A 21,725-nucleotide genomic window follows, 5' to 3' on the forward strand; every position below is an offset into this window, starting at 1 on the left:
TGAGCCGCATTGGCTGGCTGTGTGGTAGCCTAGGCTCCCCCAACATAGATCTCTGATTCAACCAGGAACTCCTGCACCAGCTCCGCTGCCCGCCTGCCACCTTTGCGAGCCCTGAAATGTTCGGCTGGACTAGAGAGTTCTGCGAGCATGGCTGAGATCAGGCCTCTGGCCTGGCCACACTGCCGGCGCTGCTGTAAGAACTGCAAGCTCGCTAGTTCTTTAACCACTATGAGGTTCCTCCCAGACTCCAAGGAGCACAACACGCCTTTTGGAGGCCAGAGAAACAGCATTAATGATACGTAACCAGACACAAATGCAAAACCCAACTGAGTCAAACCCTCGGCCTTCACCATAGTCGGGCCACGTGTATTATGCTGTTGGGTTTGTCAAGCTGTCCTGCAGTGGCTTAGCAGTGTGAATACAACTTCAGCACAGACTGTTAAGCAGGGCACCAACCCCAATTTGGCTGTGAGTTCTCTACTTTGATTTCACCAACCAATTATCAAGTGTAAACTTTCCAGGTTCTAGAACAACCTAACAATGGAGTCACAGAACATCCCCTTGAGTACTCCATATCTCGCCACCCAGGGGAGTCTACCTTGTGATAGATGATCCTTTACACCAAGGATCACAGCAATATTCAGGTTACTGCCAGTACCAAAGGATCAGGTACTTACCCCAGGGTATTTGCACCTTAAATCTCACACCAAAGACAATGCTTTAAACCAATCCTATAATAAACTATCTAAAGATTTATTAATTAGGAAAAGGAAACAAGAGAGTTATTTACAAGGGTTAAACATATATACACATAAATGAGTTCCAATCTTCAGTTTCAAGAAGTAATAGAAGCTTCTGTGATAAGTAAGCTTTCTATGTCCTTTAGGGCTAACCCAGGCCAAGCACTCGGGATCTTTTGCTTATGCCTACTAATCCTTGCTCCTCAGAGTCCAAGTAGCATAAAGCTACAGTTCCTTCTTGTTAGGGCTTTTTATTCCCTTCCCCCCTTGCGTTCTGAGCTGCAAACTCAGCTGCTGGAAGGAACTCACTTGCAGGACTCCTCTGCATGGTGCTATGGAAAGCAATCCACGAAGTCTTCTGTCCTCTTTGATGTTCCACAATAGTTCATCTGGTGTCAATGGGCCTTCTTTGTGGGGCAGGACATAATACCTTCTCTTGGGGATCAGCCCTTCACACTAATTAATGTCTCTGTCCTGTCTGATGATTTGCAGATGGTTATAATACAAATACTTAAATATCACCTTACAATATAGGATACAGATGTGATAAGTGGGATTCATGTATGTAGCAGTTTACAAGCATTCAGTAAAGTCTAAACGCTAAGCACATTTTTATAATTCCGACACCTATTTTAACAATACTAACACACAGGTGAGCCAGACTGGTTCCAGCTGTGTATTTGTCAGTGTTCCCCTGAAGCATGGGGACCTTGGCATGAGCTGGCATCTGGTCTGCCAGCATCACAGGGTTGTCCTGCCAGCTGGATTGCAAGCATGTCACGGCTCAGAACAGTGTAGCATGACATGGCATGGCACGGCTTGGCAGAGCATGGCTCGGCACAGCATGGCATGGTGCTATTTCTTAGAAGGTCAAAACAAATGACCTGCTTCTTCCCAGTTAGAATGTGTTGTGTTCTCTCCATCACCCTGTGTCCTGCAGCCTGGTCATACTTGGGGCGTAAGACCCTCACTGGAAAGCTGGTTGCAGCTGGCACTGCCCATTGGCACTTTCTGGCTTGTCAGACTAAACACCCTGGAGGAGCCTTGTCAAACTGCCTCTCTCCACTGGTCAGCAGCTGCTCCTGGAAGGGCAGATTAAAGGCAGCAACAGGGCTGGAAATGGAGCCAGGCCGAAAACACCAGCCTCCCCCAGCTCCCAAGAGCATCTCACTGGAGCAGACATGAAAAGTCACTGCATTCCACTCAGCATTGCCCACGATCCCCGCCCACAACAGAGCCAGACCCCTCCCTGCTAAGGGTCCCCCTAACTGCCTGTACCACAGAGCCACATAACACCCTGTCTTGTTTCTCTTCCCTTGTTGGATTATTTTCTGCCCCACTGTCTCTTTCCTCCTACCCTATCTCCCTCTCTTGGCTTCTCCTCGAGTCCTGAAATCAACTATATTGCACCCATCCAAGTCTGCCTTGGGTAAAGAGAAAGGGTCCAACCAGATGATGTCCCAGACCAGAGTGTGACCCCCAAAACTGAGCCCACAGACAGGCCTTGCAGCTCGGCCCCTTCTCTGACACAGACACCCTAGGGGAGTGCATATCCAGAAGCACGCACGACCACTGCAGGGGCCAGCCCAGGGGTCAATGTCACAGAGAGCATTTTGCACAAAGGCTAGTGGAGCACAGGGTTGGGAAAGGTCGCAAGACTCTTGGTCACAGCATTACTGGTTGGGCACTGGGATCTGAGTCCTTTCCATTAATCAGCATCAAATCCCCTCCAAATGTAACGGATAAATAAACAACAAAATCTGGTCCCTGATTTGGTGACAGTAACTCTCGCCCCACCTCTTGCCCCACCCCTTGCTCTGGTATTTGGGAAAGAGAAACAGGTTTTTTCCAAACTCTGAGGACCACCAAGTGCCTCCCCCCAGCTGCTGAGTACAGTGTAGAGACTCCCCAGTAAACTCCACCTGCAGAGGCAGAGCAGTGGATCCAGGATTGCTCTGGCAGCCTCTCTGTACCCAGCACCCTTGGGCCCAATGTGCTACCATAGGGAAATGTGCATCCACTACTGCTGGGATAGTCCCAAGAAATGACCTCATTGTCTCTTCAACATGCATCAGCTCGAGGAACCCATGGCTGACGTTCTGGAAGGCCTCTGAGCCCTCCCCCCTGCAATCTGCTGTTTCTCACAGGCCCTTATAGGGATGAGGAACTGCTCCAGGGCAAAGCAGCTCTTCTGAGCACAGGGCCTGTCCTGTTAATCCCCATCCGTGCCCTAAGGTTGCCAATTTTGGTTGGATATATTCCTGGAGATTTCATCACATGACATAATCTTTAATGAAGGATTAATCTTTAATTCTTGGAGACTCCAGGCCAATCCTGGAGGCTTGGCAACCCTATCCTGCCCTGAGGTTTCTGGAAGTTTGAATCAGCAGCTGGGACAGGCCTGAGCAGTAACTCCCTACCCCCACCACCAGACGGGCCCGGAACTTTGATTTGGATTGTAGCAGGATAAATGGGTCTGGAGACAGAGGGCCAGGTCTCAGGAAGGACCTAATCTGGTGTCACACAGAAACAGTTCTCCAGCTTCCCCGGTGGTGCAGCAGCACTGTACGTCACAGGGAGCCATGTTGCCCCAGCCCTTTCTACTGACCTTGGAGCGGGTTTCACAGAACTGCCCCTGCTGAGTAAAGCATAGCTTCTTCTGAGCTGAATCCCACCCGGGGGAGTATGCACAGCTCCTCATGAGGTCAGCGGCCATGCATGGGGCACGTACACCACAGGCCGGGAGGTTCAGCAATTTAGGAGAATCAGGCCCTCAGCTCCCACTGAGCTGTGCCCTCACTCCCTTCACTCCTTTGAAAAGGCCAGCCTTAGGCCTTGTCCACACCTCCCTGCTCCAAAGTCCCCAAAGGCCAGCTCCCCTGGGGCCCAGCCTAGTGTGGACGCTCTGCTTTCAGTCTGGGAGAGGCTTACAGCAATGTAGCTCCGATCGATTTCTTACCAACTGGATCAAACTGAAAGAAGCTGGCTCAGACCGAAAGGCGAGTATGCACACAGGCCTTTGCACTGGTTTCCTCGTACTGATTGCAGTAAACCCTTTTTAAAAAAATCCATTGAAGTAAAATTTAAAAAGGAAAAGCTGTTCTGAATAAAAAAATCTGACATTTTCCAGATTTTCTCTGATTTTTTTTTTCTGTCTCCACTGATTCAGCGAATTCTAAATGAATTCAGTCAGTTCGAATCTGCATGTTTTGGTGAAAAGAAGTTTTGACCAAAAGAGTTTGCCCAGATCTATTGACTGATTAAAGGTGAATTTATGAAGCCAGTCTATCCCCAGGCCAGTTTCCTGTAGCTCTCAGGAAGGCAGCTGAGGCCAAACACTTGACTGAGGAAATTAGTAACAGTTCAGAGATGTAAGCCACGCCTGCTCTGTGGGGAAGTCTGTCCTCCGCTGGGGGGGCTGGGCTACACACAGGCTAATGAGCCTGCTACAGCTTGGCTAACAGAGCAGGATATTTTAGCTCAGGTGGTAACGGCTCCTGCTTTAAGATTCAGAGGTCCGAGGTTTGCTCCCCACTGCCGACAGCACACCCAGTGGCGTTACACAGAGTTTAAAGCCAGACAGGATCATTAGATCATCTAGTCTGACACGGGCCTCTGTACTTCAGTCTAAAAACCACAGAGAAAAACGTGCAGAAATAGAGTTGTGGCCATATTTATGACTCCTCAAATCACGCAACTGCTGAAAGCTCCCCTGTCGCCTCCTTTCTGTAGAAATTGAAATGCAAGCCGCTGCCCGTTTCCACAGCCTGAGCTGGCGTCCAGTGCAGCAAACACAGCAGCAGGCCACACTACCCGGAGGAACGGCAGTGTGAGCTGCAAGGGACACAGATGTGCACAGGTCTGGCTGTGACTGGTGCTGTGCCCTGTAATTCTTGGGGCTGCTCAGTGCTGGAGAACACCAAGGCCCTAGGCCAGCCAGTAGCATGTCACGTGCACCACGACTCAGACACAAGCACTGTGGATGTTTCAGCAGTTAGTTCTTGTAGGCACTAGCCCTGGTGGGTCCCACACCCGCTCAGACACCTGGCTAAACGGAAGGGTATTTATTAGGGCTGGTAGGAAGGGGAAAAGTGCAGGTAGCCTGGCTCCGGAGGCTTAACCAGTTCCAGTTCCAGGTGAGCAATAGTGGCTCCTGTTTGGTCCCTGGGTCGGTCCAAGTGAGAGTCAGGGCTAGTGCCTGGGCATCCTCTCCAGGCCAGTCTCTATTCAAGCAACCAGGCGCTTGCAGGTTTCCAGGCCAGGCTCAGCTGATTTTCAGAGTAACAACTGTGTTAGTCTGTATTTGCAAAAAGAAAAGGAGGACTTGTGGCACCTTAGAGACTAACCAATTTATTTGAGCATCAGCTTTCATGAGCTACAGCTCACTTCATTGGCTGCATACTGTGGAAAGTACATAAGATCTTTTTATACACACAAACCATGAAAAAATGGGTGTTTACCACTACAAAAGGTTTTCTCTCCCCCCACCCCACTCTCCTGCTGGTAATAGCTTATCTAAAGTGATCACTCTCCTTACAATGTGTATGATAATCAAGGTGGGCCATTTCCAGCACAAATCCAGGGTTTAACAAGAATGGGGGGGGGTAGGAAAAAACAAGGGGAAATAGGCTACCTTGCATAATGACTTAGCCACTCCCAGTCTCTATTCAAGCCTAAGTTAATTGTATCCAATTTGCAAATGAATTTCAATTCAACAGTCTCTCGCTGGAGTCTGGATTTGAAGTTTTTCTGTTGTAATATCGCAACTTTCATGTCTGTAATCGCATGACCAGAGAGATTGAAGTGTTCTCCGACTGGTTTATGAATGTTATAATTCTTGACATCTGATTTGTGTCCATTTATTCTTTTATGTAGAGACTGTCCAGTTTGACCAATGTACATGGCAGAGGGGCATTGCTGGCACATATTGGCATATATCACATTGGTGGATGTGCAGGTGAACGAGCCTCTGATAGTGTGGCTGATGTTATTGGGCCCTATGATGGTGTCCCCTGAATAGATATGTGGGCACAGTTGGCAATGGGCTTTGTTGCAAGGATAGGTTCCTGGGTTAGTGGTTCTGTTGTGTAGTATGTGGTTGCTGTGAGTATTTGCTTCAGGTTGCGGGGCTGTCTCTAGGCAAGGACTGGCCTGTCTCCCAAGACTTGTGAGAGTGTTGGGTCATCCTTCAGGATAGGTTGTAGATTCTTAATAATGTGTTGGAGGGGTTTTAGTTGGGGGCTGAAGGTGACGGCTTGTGGCGTTCTGTTATTTTCTTTGTTAGGCCTGTCCTGTAGTAGGTGACTTCTGGGAACTCTTCTAGCTCTATCAATCTGTTTCTTCACTTCCGCAGGTGGGTATTGTAGTTGTAAGAATGCTTGATAGAGATCTTGTAGGTGTTTGTCTCTGTCTGAGGGGTTGGAGAAATGCGGTTGTATCGCAGAGCTTGGCTGTAGACAATGGATCGTGTGGTGTGGTCAGGGTGAACGCTGGAGGCATGTAGGTAGGAATAGCGGTCAGTAGGTTTCCGGTATAGGTTGGTGTTTATGTGACCATCATTTATTAGCACTGTAGTGTCCAGGAAGTGGATCTCTTGTGTGGACTGGACCAGGCTGAGGTTGATGGTGGGATGGAAATTGTTGAAATCATGGTGGAATTCCTCAAGGTCTTCTTTTCCATGGGTCCAGATGATGAAGATGTCATCAATATAGCGCAAGCAGAGTAGGGGCGTTAGGGACGAGAGCTGAGGAAGCATTGTTCTAAGTCAGCCAGTTAGTTGTCTTTCATTGGGCCCCTCTGCACCGGCTCCCTGTCCAGCCATGCTCACACAGACCCGCCCCCAACTGTAGTGTCCGGCAGTCACAGCCTGTTGCACACACGGATCTGCAGACAGTTCCTGGGCATTCAATCCTGCACCAGGCTTCCCTGCAGCTCCTAGCTAGCCAGGCAGCTGCTGCTTCCCACCATAGGCCGGCCACTTTCTGGCTCAGGACCCTTCTTACTTGGCCAGGGGAAAGGGGTGTGCTGTGGGGAGGGGACTGATGGGAGTTGTAGTTCCCTGCTTAGCAGATCCATCACAGTCCACTCAGATCTCAGCATGTATAGGGCAGTTTACAAAATGGTGCATGTGCCATCCCCAGAGGCTTTGCAATAGACACTCGACTAGGCAGGAATGGACTGGGAGCCAAAGATGAGCAGCTTTGATAGCTGTTTTCAACTACCTGAGAGGTGGTTCCAAAGAGGATGTTCTAGACTATTCTCAGTGGTAGAAGAGGACAGGACAAGGAGTAATGGTTTCAAGTTGCAGTGGGGGAGGTTTAGGTTGGATATTAGGAAAAACTTTTTCACTAGGAGGGTGATGAAACACTGGAATGCGTTGCCTAGGGAGGTGGTGGAATCTCCTTCCTTAGAAGTTTTTAAGGTCAGGCTTGACAAAGCCCTGGCTGGGATGATTTAATTGGGGATTGGTCCTGCTTTTGAGCAGGGGGTTGGACGAGATGACCTCCTGAGGTCCCTTCCAACCCTGATATTCTATGATTCTATGAGACCCTCTCAGGGGGCAGTGTGGGACTCCCACCTCTGCTGCACAGCTCGGAGCCATCAGAGCGAACTCCAGGGTGGCAGCCCCTTCCCATGGCCACCTTCCCCGGACACGTACATCTCACACAGCAAGTTTGGCTTCACCAGAAGGCCCAGGCTGCTCTTCATGACCCCAGGGGACCAGCACAGCACCCCTGGTTCAGGAAGAGAAAGCCCCTTTAACAACCTCCATCTCAGAAGCTGCTTCAGGTGCAAAAAATCTGGACTGTGCTCAGTGCAGCATGTGACCACATTAATGTCACTGCAGGCCCAGACTTGAATTCCCTGGCTTTGGTGTGTTTAATGCAACAGAAAGATTGACCGTTTGCAGCTGGGTTTGGCATTCAGTGAGTTTTATTTATTTATAGAGGAAAAACAAGCAAAAAATTTCAGTCTAAAAGGAACATCAATCTCATCCATCCACCCATGTCCACGCACACCTCTCTATCTGCCGTCTCTATGGTATCTCAGTGCCAAAGTGTTCAGAGCCCAGAAAAGAGGGACCTAGAATGGAATCGTTTACCTGATCCAGGGCAGTTTGCAAAACCAGCAGTTCTGCTTTCCACTCCCTGGACTCCATCCACACACGTCCTCTGCAGTCTTTAAACAGCCAGTGCTGAACCCCCGCAATGCACTGCATCCCGCACACAGCACAGTGAAAACAATTCGTTAAAGAGTGCTCAGCACAGCACCACCTAATGAGCCATTTAAAAATATGTATTCGGAGTTCTCCCCGATTAGGTGGGGTTGGTAGTAAATAGTGACACTTGTGTAATTAACATACCATTAGTGCAACTAATGGTTCATTTCGTCTGCTGGATTCTGACATATCTCAAGATAAAATATGCCCCATGGTTCTGGAATAACAAACACCCAGTACCTGATCCTCCCCTTGTGTACTGCGTGATGACACTGGGGAAACTGTCAGTGACCCCAAGGGAAATGCAGGGTGTGACACTGGCAGACCAGGTGCCAGATCATGCTAAGGCCCCGGGCCTCACTGAACACTAACAAATGCATAGCTGGAAACCAGTCCGGCTCACCTGTGGGTTAGTATAGTTAAAACAGATATTAGTGTGATAAGAGTGTGTTCAGTTTTTAGACTTGATGGAATGCTTGTAGGATGCTGCATGAATTAATTGTATTTATAATATTTGTATACCATGGTATGAAGTTATATTGAGCATTTGCATTGTAAACCACGATAACTATGTAACTCATCAAACGGGAAAAGCAGCATTAATTAAGGTAAAGTGCTCGTCCTGCACACAAGGTGGCCCACTGAAGGCAAATGAGGCACTGTGCAGCATCAAAGGACAGAGACCTTGTTGACTGCATTCTTGGCTCCCTTCGGAAACGGGAGCCCTACGCATGACCTCATCACATCAGATGGATTCTGGGGGCAAGAGGATAACAATCCATGCAAAGGAGAAACTGTGTTTCTTTATGCCATCTGGACTCTGAGGGGCAAAGATTCCTAACCATAAGCAGGAGATCTCCATGCTGCTTGGCATGGGTCAGCCCTAAAGGACATACACAGCGGCTTATTGGAGAAGCGTCTACTACCTTTTAAATCTGAAACCATAACTCATTTGCATGTGTATGTTTCCTGTTTTAACCTTGTAAATAATGCTCATTTCTTTTCTTGGTTAATAAATCTTTAGTTAATTACAGGATTAGCTACGGCATTGTCTTTGGTTTGAGATCTGAGTACAATTGATCTAGGAAAAGAGACCTGAATATTGTTGTGATTTTTGGTGTAAAGTGACCATCTATCACAGGGGCAGGCAACCTATGGCACGCAAGCTGATTTTCAGTGGCACTCACACTGCCCGGGTCCTGGCCACCGGTCGGGGGGCTCTGCATTTTAATTTAATTTTAAATGAAGCTTCTTAAACATTTTAAAAACCTTATTCACTTTACATACAACAAATAGTTTAGTTATATATTATAGACTTATAGAAAGAGACCTTCTAAAAATGTTAAAATGTATTACTGGCACACAAAACCTTAAATCAGAGTGAATAAATGAAGACTCGGCACACCACCTCTGAAAGGTTGCCAACCCCTGATCTGTCACATAGTCCCGCTTGTCTGGATGGCAAGCGAGACTGGAGAGCTCAAAGGGACTGTCTGTGATTCCATGGTAAGGCTGTTAAAGTGCTTTAGAAGTTCACACTTGTCATAAATATAAAGGGAAGGGTAACCACCTTTCTGTATACAGTGCTATAAAATCCCTCCTGGCCAGAGGCAAAACCCTTTCACCTGTAAAGGGTTAAGAAGCTAAGATAACCTCGCTGGCACCTGACCAAAATGACCAATGAGGAGACAAGATACTTTCAAAGATGGAGGGGGGGGGGAACAAAGGGTCTGTCTGTCTGGGTGATGCTTTTGCCAAGAACAGATCAGGAATGCTCTTCAGAACTCCTGTAAAGAGTTAGTAAGCGATCTGGCTAGAAATGCGTTAGATTTTCTTTTGTTAAATGGCTGGTAAAATAGGTTGTGCTGAATGGAATGTATATTCCTGTTTTTGTGTCTTTTTGTAACTTAACATTTTGCCTAGAGGGATTCTCTATGTTTTGAATCTGATTACCCTGTAAGGTATTTGCCATCCTGATTTTACAGAGGTGATTCTTTTACTTTTTCTTTTATTAAAATTCTTCTTTTAAGAACCTGATTGCTTTTTTTCATTGTTCTTAAGATCCAAGGGTTTGGGTCTGTGTTCACCTATGCAAATTGGTGAGGATTTTTATCAAGCCTTCCCCAGGAAAGGGGGTGTAGGGCTTGGGGGGATATTTTGGGGGAAGACGTCTCCAAGTGGGCTCTTTCCCTGTTCTTTGTTTAACACGCTTGGTGGTGGCAGCGTAGGGTTCAAGGACAAGGCAAAGTTTGTACCTTGGGGAAGTTTTTAACCTAAGCTGGTAAGAATAAGCTTAGGGGGTCTTTCATGCAGGTCCCCACCTCTGTACCCTAGAGTTGAGAGTGGGGAAGGAACCTTGACAGCGTCAATGAAATCTAACTGTAGAACACATCACCAGTTTGGGATATCTGCCCTGTGTTTGAAAGTCTGCCCTGAGGCTGGCTCGCAGAGTCATGCATCGCTTCGGACAATGGGACACAGGGTAATTCCATTGCCTCAGATGGGTTACACCAGGGGAGGGAAGAGCAGAATTTGTCCCTAGGGCTTGTCACTCCTGCTTCCATGCCCTCTCCGCTGCCCCATGCCCCTCCCTGGAATTTGCAGCCATGTGTGAAAGACAGACAGACTTTATCTCTGGGCCTAGCTGCTCATCATCACAATAAACTTGAGCAAGAACCCCTGGGCTCACTCTGCCCCCAGTCTCAGGGTCACTGTCTGGACACTGGCACTGGCCCTGTCTGTTAATGGGGTAGGGGAGGCGTTCCTGGATGGAGCTAGGCAGGGACAGGCACTGCCAGCTGGGACATGTCTGGTAGGCGTAAATCTCACCACCTGCAGCACAGCAAGGAGAGCCATTCCCTGTCCAGCCCGTACATCCGCTTGGTGCTTGCATGCCAGCTGGCCCCTCTTCCTGGTGTGTGCCTGGTCTGCTCTGAGAATCCCACCTGGGTGTCTCAGCACTTTAGCTGGGCACTGATTGGGAAGGCAAGAGCAAAGTGGTGACCTGAACTGGGCGTGAATTGATGCATTAGGAATGGCCCCCTCCTCAGATAGATAAATACCAAAATTACAAGAGGCAATGTAGCCTATGGGGGAGGTCTAGTTCTGGCTCTGCCACTGGCCTACCGGATGGCCTTGGACAAGTCAGTTTAACCACTCCGTGCCTCAGTTTCCCCATCTGTAAAATAGCAATAATGATCTTGACCTGCTTTGTGAAGAGTTTGGAGCTCTGTGTGTGAACTGTGCTGGATCAGAGCTTGGTATTATTAATAAGCAAAGTCCAGCTCAGTATTTCTAATGTGGTCACAGATCATGCATGAGCAAAACTGTAATGTTCCCTCCAAGAGATCATTCCTCTTTGCTGAGCAGAGGCAGAATTCAGGGCCTTGCAGCTCAGCTTCACATGTGGCCTCCAAAGCCAGGTTTTTCCTTACTGCTGTTCCTGTATTAACACGATGTGCACGTGCCCTGTTCCTTGGACAGCCATGGGAACAGACTGCATGCAGGCATCTCCCTCACACAGACACCTCAGGTCAGACATCACTGCCCCGGACCCAGAAGCAGCTGCCGTGGGCCTCTCTCTCTCTGTCTCCAGGGTCATACCCATTACTCATACAAATGATAAATCCAACCTCTTGTCAACTCTGCGCTCAGTTCCACCTGTGCAAATGAGGCCAGATTCTGATCTCGGTGACAGCCCTGCACATTCACCGTGACCCCACTGAGTTCGATGGATGGGCACCGCTATACAGTAATGTAGGGCAGAGTCAGGGCCTGAGCCACTCCAGTGTTTTACCAGAGCAAAGTTGTGATGAATCAGACCTTTGATTTGTACTTCTAAAACCATTTCTCAGAGAGCAGCGGATGTCAGAGACTCCCCATCAGGCAGAAATTCTGTTTGGATACTGACTTGGGAATGGATTTATTTCAGCTGAGAAACAACAGGGAACCATGCAGACACCTGAAAATATAGTCAATAACAACAGGTGGGTTATGTATTCTGAAGGTTCTTTTCCTCTCCTATGTTATCTCTGTAGAACTAGAGAGAAAATGGATGCTTTTTTCCTTTAAAAAAACAACTAAAGGATTTGTTTGTTTTTGTTGACATTTTTAGCAGAAAATTTTGACTTTTCTTTAAAAAGAAAATGACCCCCCCCCCCAACCTGAAACAAGTTCAGTTTTCAGAAAGCTAAAATTTGTCATCCAAAAAACTGCCCTCCCCAAAACTCAGGTTTTGGCCAAATATTTTTGGTTCTTTGGTTTTCTGGTGAAAAATCAAATATTTCTGAGGAAAACTTTGGTGAAAATTTTCGTTTTGTCAAAATCCCAGTATTCCATGGGAAAAAAACTTCCAACAGAAAACACTGGAGCAGCCCTAGAGCAGGGTTTGGATTTCCCTGACCCAGGAGAGATTGGCAGAATATACCTCACTACGATTCAAAACAATATTTGGAGACCAGCAGTGTCTAGGTCTAAATGAACTAGGTGATTCACCATGCAGGCTTTTGCTCCTGTGCTCAGGGTTGTACCAATCACTATATTTGGGGTCACAAAGGGATTATTTTCTTCCAACATGAAATGAACCATGCGGGGTGGGGATATCCTCTCTAATCAGTTTCCTTCCATTGCAAGAAGGGGCTGGCATGCTGGTGGAATTCAGCCCATGCTTTCTCTAATTCTCTGTGCAGTCCAGTGAGCTTTTAAACCAGACTCATGGATGGTTAATGATGGACTCAATAATCCTGACATGGAAGATAATTTGCAGGATAATGGGAATTTGAGTGGCAGGCCTAATAGAACCCCTTCAAAGTCTTTGAAATGCCCACCATGCAGCCCTTAAACCTGAAATAGCATTCCAGTGTAATATAAAGAGCTGTTCTCCAGAATATGTTGTTTGTTAATGACTTGTCTGTATTATAGCTCTGGTCTCCTTTATACTCCTCTGTTAGCTTTGGCTCCAAGAGAAACATGCATCACTTGTACTAATACTGTGCAGAATATTAGAACAGTTAACTTTGCTTTCTGTTGACTCACGGTCAACATTTTGATTTATGCCAGCAAGCCTGTTCCATTCAGAGAATGGAATTATAGGACAGATCGGAATTGGTTTAACATAAGTATTTGCTAGGCAGCTTCAGAAACTATTGAGCTGGTAGCTGAGCTTCATGCTAATTTTTGTTTTAATAAAGAACAAATGTGTGAAAGTACTGCAAAAAAAGCAAGCAGTCACTCTGAATTGAGCAGGAACAGGGCTACTAGCCACACAGCCCTGCTGTGTTATTATGTTCCAGGGGAGAATAACTCCTACAAATCATGTGTATACATTGGCTAAAGAGAATGCTCAGGGGATAATCTGGAGCAGGCAAGAATTAGGGAAGTGAAGGGTGCAGTGCAGAGCTCATTCAGCACAGTTTAGGCTCCTTGCCTTTGTTTGCTGCTCATGTTAGAGAAACTTTGCTTTGGTTAAATTTAAAATATGTGAGTGATTATAAAACCTAAATATAAACAAGCACAGAATAGGAACCACTGTTCGGAGCCGCCCATAGCGGGAGCTTTCCATAATTTCTACAGCCTGCCATGCATTTCTAGGAAGGAGAACAGGGACTTAGAAGGAAACAGCTGATTGGCAAATCATTCTGCTCTGCACCTGGTAGTTTTTCAACGAAGCTGATGTTGTTGGAGAAAATAAGCCATGGGGGCAGATTACCCAGGTATTTGGGCACCTCCTGGTGCAGAGAGGCACCACCTGGGGAGGGGAGAGGACGGGAGGGGAGGGGTGGTCTGGTCCGGTCCATAAAACTGCCACGTTGGGACAAAAAGTCAAAATTGTTGAAGTTTTTCATAGGAATGAAATTCAAAAAGTTCCGTTTCAGGAGAACTGAAATGAGCTCTTTGGATTGCTGGCTGCCTACCTGGCACTGAGCTGCCCTGCTCCCTAGGCAGCCCAGCAGGGGAACTGCTTTTCTACCCCACCCTCCTGACTGCCTGGACTGCAAAATCCCTGGATGCTGGCCTCCCTGGCAGCCCAGTAGGCAGATGAGGAGGAGGCAGCCCATGGAACTCCAGGGAGCAGGGAAGCCCAGTAGATGGTACAGGGGGTGACAGGGAACCCAGAAGGCAGGCAGATGGGGAGCTGGGGAGAAGGGGGATCCAGGGAGCAGGGCAGCCCAGCAGCTAGGTAGGTGGGGGAGATGGGGACCAGAGAGCAGGGAAGCCCTGGGTACAGGGGCGCAGAGGAGAAGAGGGACCCAGGGAGCAGGACAGTCCAACAGATCTGCAGATGTACAGCTGGGCAGACTGCTACCAGCTGGCTAGAAAGCAGGAGGGCTGGCAGGGCACCAGGCTGGCAGTCTGGCCTGGTTTCTCTTGGAAGTTTTAGTGGAATCGACATATGCCCATTCAGCATTCCAATGTCACCCAATCAGCACTTTCCACCGGAAAATTTCTGCCCAGCTCTAACTCCTCCCTGGGAACTGTATCTTTGCTCTTCTTGAGTTGCTGCACAGGAAACCCCATTCATTCAAATGGTCATAGAAATCAAAACCACAAGGGGCTGAAGCAAATCCTCTTGTAATTTTGAGCCTATCTTCCCACCTGGCTGTGTCAGAGCCATCGGGACTGGGAGCTCTGGTCTGGAGCATCTCAGCTCAGCACATGCTGTACTGCAGATGTTGTGTTAGTGACACAACCAGAGACACGGGTGAGGAACTAGCCCTCCTGGTTACTACTGGGGCTACATTGGTGGTGGGCATGTTCCAGGGCTGGGCACAGCAGGCAGGAGGATGTAAGGTCTGTCATTCACCCTACTGCTTCTCAGGAGGACTTGGAGGCACAAGGAGAGCCAGGAGTGTCTGGGTGATGGAAGTCCAGAGTCTGACTCTTATGGCTCTGTATGTTTTATTCCCGACAGTGATTTATTAAAGGCTCACTGAGTCAATGCCTTGCTTTGGCATTTTATTTCACATTTATTTCTTAACTTCCAGACTGGAAGTTTTACGTACAATTATAATAATAATGTTAATGGTTCCAGAGTAAATATATATTGTCCCCTTTGGTGATTATAAAAAATAATGTCTCAGACCTGACCATGTTATAACAGACTCGGCTTCAGGGGGGCATTATGCTCTAGCCAGTCCCCAAGGCCTGACCGTGTTCTAACAGACCTGGCTCTGGGCGGCAGTGTGCTGTAGCCAATCCCAAAGGCCTGACCGTGTTATAACATACCCCTTTCTAGAGGCACTATGCTCTAGCCGATCCCCAAGCCTAACAGTGTTATAATGGACCCAGCTGTAGAGGGTGGTTTATCTGTCCGATCCCAGGGCTGACAAGGTGGGCGTAAGAAGCTAAACTGGTGTAAAGGTAGCTGATGAGCTGAGCTTATAGGGACTGCACCAGCTGGGGGCTGCTTAGCAGCCAACATTGAGATATGTGTTCAAAACATGGAGTGGGGGCAATTTATCAACCCCAACAGGGACTGGAAAGTTTTCATGAGTTATAAATCTGGGGGAGAGAAGAGGGAGGGGTGGATTTTCCCCTGCAGTGTTGGAAATTCAGACAAAACTCTGTCCCGGGAAGCAGCAAATGAAACTTCTCAGCCTGCCCCCGGAGATTCACTCAGGTCACAGATCCATGGGTTGTATGGCCAGAAGGGACCATTCTGATCATCTAGCCTGGCCTCCTGCGGCACGCAGGGAAGAGAACCTCTCCAGGGATCCCTGAGCTCGGAGCAGCTCGCAGCAGGAATTACAGCTGCTGCGCCTGTAACGCTCAGTTCGTCCAATAGCTGAATGAGAAATGGGGGTTGGGTTGGTTTTGGTTTTTATGAGGGAGCTCTGGCTTGATACTGTCCCTTTAAGCAGTTTAAAGGCTGGTGGCTGTAGAGTTCTCCTGGCTTTCATTAATTAATTCATTGATGCTCCTAACTCCTCCCTAGAAGCTGGGCAGTATATTGCACTGAATTCACACCTAGTCTCCCTGCTTAGTTTTGCTTTTTTCTCTGGGAAACATTCCTTTGCTTTTCTCTGGGGCGTGGATGGAGCTGAACTTAACGCAGCTGCTTGTGTTTAACAGCCACACAAAGCTCAGGGATGTTTTACCTGCTAGAGCCCTAGTATTCTGTCCCTGCATTGCTTAGGCTGCCTGCACACACCTGGCGAGGGGCCTTGTTAGACAACCGCAGAACCCGTATAAATAATTGTGTGCCAGTTGGTCCAGGCTTTGCAAACATACACACACGTGGCTTCCAAGGGGGAGTTGTGAATAAGGCTAAGCATGTGCATGCATGCAGAAGCAGGGCCCTGGGGGAGATGCTATCTGTTCTCAGGTCCAGCACTGTGTGGTGTGGCAGTCAATGGGGCTTTGCTTGGGCACCGGAGGTCTGCCCTAGGATGTTGCTGGATCTGGACCTGATTCTTTCTCGCTGCTGGAGATATTTTGATTAGCACAGCCCAGTTAATAACTGTGATCAATAATAAAGCTCATCCCCTCAGCGCTCATAGCACTTTACAGCAGGAATGTCGGTCTACAAACCAATGCCTCCCTGTGATTAAAATGCACATGTACCCTCCCTTCCAGAGGCCCATTACTGCAGAAGGAGGAGCAATGAGTGAAATGCTAAGAGAATTCCAGCCGCTGGCATGACCTTGAGGACTATCAGTCCTTTACGTTAATCCCATGCAGAGACCAAAGATGCTGATCTCATGCAATAACTGGAACAGTTCTGAGGCCTCAGAGTAGAGTTAACAGTCCACCCACACCGCTCTGTCTTCCAGGGGCAGGTGGAGCATGTCCTGCAGCTTTTTCCTTTCACTGATTCCTGCAAGTCCTGACTCCAGTAACAATTTCTTGACTTGCCAAGGTCATATGAGCTATAGTTCCAAGGTCAGACTCCAGCTGGAATCACGTTCAAGTCCTGTTCTATCATAAGTACCCACATAGGGCCCATCACCGGCGCAGGTGAGCACCTCACAACCTGTCATATATTTTTCCTCCGTGATGGAGGCAGTGCTGCTACCCCCATAGTACAAACAGGGAACCAAAGCACAGCTCCTCAGAGGTAACTGGGTTCCAGTGGAGGTTAGGAGCCTAAATAGCTTTAAGGAGCTGGACCTATGAGACTTGGCTCAGGTGCACAGGGAGTTTGTAGCAGAGCAGGGAATGAAACCCAGGTCTCCCCAGTCCCGGGTTTGTACCGTATCCACTAGGATATCCTTCCTCTCTCACTTCCCTCCTCCAGCTCGGCACTCTGGGTGGCTGAACCTACAAAGGTGCTCAGAAAGCTGAGTGCACACAGAGAGCTAAGCTCTTTAGAAGATCTCGTCAGAACTGTGGGCATGGAGCACTTGGAAATCTGGGCCCAATGGGGCTGAGAAAGAGACATTGCAAGAGATGCTCCCTACCCTGGGGCGGAGGCACATCGTACCCATAAACTATGTCCTGCGTGGGGTGGGACAGGCTGAGGGACTAGGCTGAGGAGCCTACCCTTTTCCTGCCTGAGACCCATTAACCATGGGTTCTTCCACAGCCAACCCAAATCCCACAATCCTCTGGGGCTCCAAAAGCCTTTGGGGTTGGGATCTGGGCAAGACACCAGGACTGGTTTTGGTTCCTGAGAGGGAAACTAGATTGTTCCTTCCCCTCTCAGAGCCTAGTGCAGACAAAGGAACCAGGGGTCCTAGAGCCTGTGGGACCCCTTCATGACTCACATGTGGGCCATGTTCTGGGACTAGCTGGGATTACAGTGCACCCCTGCAGGGGGTGTTATTAGCAGGACTCAAGTCTGGCACCACTGATTCTACAAGCACAGTCTACATAATCTCAAAGCCCCCCCTCTACGAGTCAAGCCTGCAGCGGGCTTATCAACCTCTATGTGTCCCAGCCACCAGTTGAAGGAGAGAAAGCTCCACACGGAGAGGGTGAGGGTTACAATATCAGGGGTTGTAACGTGCCCACTGGTGCATTCCTGGTACCTTCCCTGCCTCAGATGGGCTCAGCTCTACAGGGACGATCCAGGCAGTAGAGGGCACTGTGTTACCAATGCAGCATCCAGCAAGTATGCAGCTCCACAGTCCCCCAGCGTACACAACCTGAGCCCAGAGGGGACCAGGCTGGGGAGGGAGCCAGAGGCAGCATGAGAGCAGCAGGGCAGGAGCTGGGGAGCTGAGGCTGGAAGATGAGAGCAGGGCAGATGCACCATGCTGCTGGCAGGGCTGCAGTAGCTGAAGTGGAAGGACCGAGGGCAGTGGCTGCCGGCAGGAGGACAATGCAGAGGCACAGGGACCCCCGTACCTTCTGCTGGGCTCCCCAGGGGCTGGGCAGGTACATTTTGCTGTAACCAGTGAAACTGCTGTGTTGAGGGTCTTTGATCCTTTGTTGCTGGCAGCCCTGGTGAAGCAGCCGGTTGTTACCCAGAGTGTGCGAGTGCTAATGCCCCCCCCGAGGGCCGGAGCCCATAGAGCCATGGGCTGGGGGTGCCCGCAGCGCTGGCTTCCGAGCTCATGGTGCAGAGAGCAGCTCCCACTGCCACAAGAAATCTGGCCTACCCCCGGGGCTCCCAGCTGCACCCTGCAGGACAGTGGATTACAATATTTTCCATCTCTGCTTCTCTCATTAGCAAGGTCTGTGCAGCCCCAATATATATGCTGACATACCATATATGCACATTGTGTCTATGTCTCCAGTTATCAAGCTCCCGCCGGCTCTGAAAAGCCAGGGCTAGAAGGCAGCGATATTGTATAACCATGGAAGTCACTTTTCCTTTTCTTTAATGGTTGATGTCTCACCTGCGGGCAGCTGGCATTCGTGGGGCTGCGTGGGCAAAACTAAGGGTGTGATTTGGCCCCAATCTTTGTGGGTTCCTTGCAGGATGCTAACCCCCTCTGATTCCCGTTGCAGCGGATGTTCCTGGCTTTCATGGCCTGTGCACATTAATTTCCAGCTGAGTCTTCTCCACTTACAAGACAGCCCTAGTATCCCAGGAGAACAAACACTGCTCCAGCTGAATCACCATTCTCACCACCACAATACACTGAGTTGTGACTTACCCCACATGCCCGGGTGGTTTCAATCAAACCCATAACCAGCTGCTAAATGCAGAAGGTCCCAGGGGGACCATATTATCCTCTTGCCTCCCAAACAAGTGACCTTCTTCTGTCTGAGACAGACGCTTTTGCATTCAGTGTCTGGCGAGATTTCACATTAGGTTAATAAAAGCTGTATTTAATTATAAAGAGTAATATTAAATAGCTGTGCTCTTCTTGTTTGTGTTATGGGATACGGATGATGGAGTGTTCAAATACCTGTCCTCAGCCTCTGCTTGCTTAGTAACACAGAGAGCAAGGCACAGGAAGTGAATCCCCCTAATGATTTGTTACATTTTTAGCAGCTAGTTAAAAAAAACAACAATCCTTTGCTACCAGCCGTCCATTTGAGATCGTCAGATGAAAGGCACGAGAAATGCAAAGTATCATTAATTTTTAAGTCAGCTTTGGAGAAAGATGAAGTCAAGCACTGTAGAAGTTAATTGGATAAAGATACCATTTGATACTGATACAATAAAGGGCTTAACTCATTCAAATACTTTATCACAAAAAACACACACACATCCTCATATACCCACACATATACACCACTGGAAATGCCGAGTAACTCTGCTGAAGTCATTATGCTGGCGTAACTGAGAGCGGAGTGTGGTCTCTGTTGAATACCTGTTACACCAGCATTTGATCTAGGTTACAGCAGTGCAGTTCTGGAGCAACTCCAGTTACTTCAGTGAGGAAATGCTGAATTTACACCAAAGTCTCAAAGACCAGAGTCTAGCCCGTGCTGCACATAGAGTATTAAATAGCATGGCCTTCTTTCAGAAAGGAAAAGACTGAATCCCCAGCCAGCCTGCTGGAGGCCAGGATACTGAGATAAGGAAGATTCACCTCCCACTCCGCATGTGTTGATGGTTAAACAGAAACCTGTGGCTGCCCTGGAGTCACTCTCATTGTGAAGTCCTCATGGGGCTGAGGGAGGTAGAGAAACCGCTCTGTCATATTGGATGTCACCAACTCCACCACAGGAATACAAATAAATCCCTTCCTTTCTTCGTGGTAATTTGTTTCTGTGCAGAATAAATTGAATATGTAAGTTCATTTTCTCTCTCAGAGCATTAACAACCTAGGAATTGTTTGGCTTCACAATGAAGACAACAAACAAGTAATTACTGACAAACTGATATTGCCATTGAGAGGAGAATGCAATTGATTTTAATTTCTCGTCAGCCCTGTTTACACTTCTATTGCATTAGACATAATAAAGAGTTACAGTAGATTATGTTCTGTTGTAAAATAGTTCTTATCAGACACCACAAACTGCTTCCCTTATTAGGGAACACAGCTAACCTGTTATACTCCCCGCTCAGCTAGCCACTCAGAGGGAGCGCATTCTGTTTCCAGAGTCAGTGTTCCCACAGTAAATCTGCTCTGATACTCTGGGCAGGCGGCTCAGCTGGGGGAGGCTCAGGCCCAGACCTATCTCCCTAGGGTGCCTCTGCCTCCCAGGTGTAAGCGATTAGGTCTTGAATAATGGCTGGCCAATGGGGCTCTTTCTCCAGCAGGCTGCACGGGAGAGCAAAATACACGATCCTGGCCAGGCAACTTGCCTGCATCACACTGGAAATGTCTAGAATGAGCCCCGATATATTTGGAAACCAGGTCATTCCATCCAGCTTGTTTATGGGGAGCTTCACATGCAGGGTCATCTGGTGCAGTTCTCTCGAGACAAGTAATGGATAGAGAGATGGGGCCAAAAAGTGCTCTCAGTTGGACCCAGGCTACCTCAATGAAGTTACTGAGGGCAGAATTTAGGACACAGTGGCAGGTTCCAATAAGATATTCTCGGGAGACCTGATCAAACACTTTGTCAAAACTTTTTTGACTGAAAATGGCTTTTTGGCGCAACAAAAAGTTCCTGATGAACGTTTGCTTTTCTTGCCATGATTTGGGGGGGGAGGGGGGCAGTTTTCAACAATTGAAAAACAACAACAAAAATCAGTTTTCAGCAACACCACCCCAAATTCCATGACAAATCTGGACAAAAAAAATCACTTCCTTTGAAATATTTTTATGGAAAATAGAATCCATTTTTCTACCAGCTCTGGTGTATTCTGGGCGTTAGAAAGGTGCTGTACCCACAGCTCTGGAACTTGGAGCTGTCAGTTATCTGCAGACCAGGGAGGCTCAGTGTAACCTTGCTGTGTCCCCTAACCCTCGACTTCCCCACTACTAGACCCTCTCTAAGCATGAGCTGGGGGTCTGGTCTCCATGCCAGGGCCAGCCTGAGCCTCTCTGCTGAGAATAAGGGGCGTCAGCTTGTCCTAGCTGTGGTGCTGGTTTCCTTGGGGCAAGCACCTGTTCCTGGGGAATGGGACTGAAAGCTCCACATGCATGTCACATAGACCTCCAGGCAACTGTAGGATGGTAACAGCTTTTGGTTCTCATCTGGGCCAGATTGGAATGAGGAATTGAGGGAAGAAAGACTGGACAGCCTGCTACCAGTTCCACGAAACCCCAGTCACTCTGCTGGGGATTTAAAGTATACTGTTCTGTACCCCACTGCACCTCCAGCAGCTGGGCTTCAAATGCCAGAGCACAGCAGACAGTCTAGGAGGGAGTTTAACAGGGCTTCACGAAGCTCTGTCAGAGAGTAGAAACCACAACAAGGGGAGCAAAGCTACATAGGTGTTACTGTCACATCTAGCAAGCAAAGAGGTCTGAGTAGCA

The sequence above is a fragment of the Eretmochelys imbricata genome, chromosome 14, assembly GCF_965152235.1.
Source record: "Eretmochelys imbricata isolate rEreImb1 chromosome 14, rEreImb1.hap1, whole genome shotgun sequence".
NCBI classification, from domain to species: domain Eukaryota; kingdom Metazoa; phylum Chordata; order Testudines; family Cheloniidae; genus Eretmochelys; species Eretmochelys imbricata.